General features: G+C 38.2%; 1 long non-coding RNA gene across 1 annotated transcript in view; it reads left to right on the top strand.

Moving 5' to 3' along the window:
* The window catches only part of LOC140339433 (uncharacterized), a 15,069-nt gene extending 12,345 nt beyond the window's left edge, over positions 1 to 2,724 (top strand). Inside the window, exon 3 of the long non-coding RNA XR_011922441.1 lies at positions 2,647 to 2,724. This is a non-coding gene — a long non-coding RNA (uncharacterized lncRNA). The remainder of the gene's footprint in view (positions 1 to 2,646) is intronic.
* Positions 2,725 to 3,012: the final 288 nt, after the last annotated feature.

Below are 3,012 nucleotides of genomic sequence, written 5' to 3' on the forward strand. Positions count from 1 at the left end.
AGTGGGGTGATCATAAGAATGTAAGGTACAGCATAGTATACAAAGTTGGCCATCCAAAAGTATATAAGTTGCTGGAATAGGGCATTCAGAGGTATGTAGTGTCCACGAACTTATATATATATACACGAACTTATATATATATATATACCTCTGCCTGCAGGAATCCTAAACCTTCCTGCCCTTCCCTACCACTCCCCCTGCCTAGGCATAGAACTCAGCCACCCAAATAATGGAGGAGGCAGCATTACTCACCCCTCACTCCCTCCCACATTCTCCTCCTCCTGCAATGTGCTTCTGTTGCTTTTCCTGAATGACAGCAGTAATGTCCATGTTAAAGTGATTATTTGTGAGAAGAGACACTTGGCTGATTTTCAGTAGTCTCCATATGATATAAATTATCCTGGGAGATTTAAAGACAAATTTATCTGAGTTTTGGAAAGGGTTAGGAAGACTAGAACTACATAATATGCCTGCACTGTACACTATAAACATGCAGTAATAATAAAAAAGGTTTTACATAGGGGAGAACAGGAGAAAATTTGCATTATTAATACACAAAAGCCATTTTTCGTTTGGCTCCTTTTGTAAAAGTATCAAAGGGCTATGAAGATCACTTTTCACACTTTTCAGCATGATTTATGGTTGAAACATGGTGAATGTCTTATATATAATGGAGATTAGCCAGACTTCTGCTATATAGTGTGCAAGAAAACATTCACCAGTTTAAAAGTAAAGGTTGTCATAGGCAAAAATGACCAGCGGTGTTTGGTTTTTACCACGCTGATCAACACCAGTGAAAGTGATGCTTGATTATTCCATTGTGAGCAGAGCTTCCAATCACCAATTTCGATTAATTACAATACTATTAATATTATTATTAAACAGTATTTATATAGCGCCAACATATTAAGCAGTGCTGTACATTAAATAGGGGTTACAAATGACAGACAGATACAGACAGTAACACAGGAGGAGTAGAGGACCCTTCCCTGAAGAGCTTACAATCTAGGAGGAGGGGGAAGTAACACACAATACAAACTTGCAATCTAGTATGAAGGGTCAATCACTGAGTACCTTTTTACAATCTGGTGTAAGAAAAGTGCAAATCAGGTGAACAGTAAAGCTACGTACACACTTCCAATTATTATCGTTGGAAAACGAACGACGAACGATCGTGCACGATATCTACGAACGATCGTATAGCACCGATCCTGCACATAGAGATAACGACACGATCGTTCGTAGATATTGTACACACAATAGATACGATCGTTTGAGCGATAGAGGAACTATGTGCACGACAGGAAAGTGAACGAACGTTCGTTCATTACGCATGCTCAGACCATGGACGATCAACGAACGATCGTACACACGAACGATGTTCAACGATCGTCGTCCAATCCGATCCGCTGGTCGGGTCGTTCGTTTCCAACGACTTTCCTCGTTCGTCGGCGTCGTTGGTTACTTTTTTTACGAACGATTTTTGCCCAATCAATCGTTCGTCGTTCGTTTTGAACGATAAAAATTGGAAGTGTGTACGCACCTTAAGTGTTATTAATCACCTTTTTCCTTTTCCTTCTGGTAACCATTGGCAAAAGGGGTTTAAATGTTACGAAAGATCTATAGCAATACAAACATTATTATTATTATTATTAATAAACAGGATTTTTATAGCGCCAACATATTACGCAGCGCTGTACATTAAATAGGGGCTGCAAATGACAGATACAGACAGTGACATAGGAGGAGAGGACCCTGCCCCAAGGAGCTTACAATCTAGGAGGTGGGGGAAGTATCACACAAGAGGAGGGGGATATGGATTGTATTATTGTACCTTTTTTTTTTTTAAAAAAAGCAGGACTATATGTAATGACTCTGCAGACTGTTTTTTACAACCAATCAGAAAGCATTAACTAATTAAACTCTATTACACTAAAAGCTGATTTGTATTGGTCACCACACAATTTGCATTAAAAATCTGCTCAGTTCTATTTTTTATTGGAAGATTCTTTCATTTCATTACTCACTGTTGTATAAACCATCAAAAACTTGTTGCAAATTGTCTGCAAATTGCTTTGAGAATGAATTAGCATAGGAGAGAAATCCAAAAAGTGTTCAAGGAGCGCCATCTTGTGACCAAAAACATCAATGACGTGCTGTACTTAAAGGTTAGCTGCATTTTAAAATAAAGTGCATGGATCCTTTCACTGAATTCCACTACCCTGTGTTACTTGAACTTTTTAACATGAGGAAACCCTTGAAATAACTTCCAGGTCTTCAGGCAACCCCTTCTATATATACTATATCCACAGCTCACAGTATTTTAGTGTGGTGGGCAATGGGAAGAATTCCTCTTACATTGCTGGCCATTGGGAAGAATGTCACAGATAGCCAAAAAGATCATTGGTGTCACTTAAACTGACCCGAGAGGCGCAAAAAGCTAATTTCCCAAGGAACCCTTTGCAACTTCTGGAGGAACCCTGGTTGAGAAACTTTGCCCAACCTAACCCTTTCTCCTCTTCACAAATGCATTTGATTGAAAACCGATGGCTGCAGTTCCTTTGTAACTATTGATGAATATATTTAGAAGCAGTGCTTGAAGTTCAGCTTTAAACTTGACAGGTTCTCCTTAACTTTTTTTGATAGAAGTGACTGATCCATACGAGCGATGGAATGAATAATAATAAAACATTTTCCTCCATCTGTATTCAAATGGTAATCCAGGTGAGTCATCCACATATTACATGAAAACGTTTAGAATGCATCTGATCCACAATAAATAGACCATAATCCTCTATCATGTGTGCAATATATATCATAACATCTAATGAAAATAATATTTTAATTAACGTATTGAATCTAATGCTGCTAGTAATTCTCAGATTTTTTTTAATGAGCCATACTATACCTGTTAATGACCAGTACCATGGGGCTCTGCAAATTCAGCCACCAGATAATGATAGCTGTCAATGATAGGCATAGTAATGTTGTATTAGAACTCAGATTACTGAG

The sequence above is a fragment of the Pyxicephalus adspersus genome, chromosome 10 (genome assembly GCF_032062135.1).
Source record: "Pyxicephalus adspersus chromosome 10, UCB_Pads_2.0, whole genome shotgun sequence".
NCBI classification, from domain to species: Eukaryota; Metazoa; Chordata; class Amphibia; order Anura; family Pyxicephalidae; genus Pyxicephalus; species Pyxicephalus adspersus.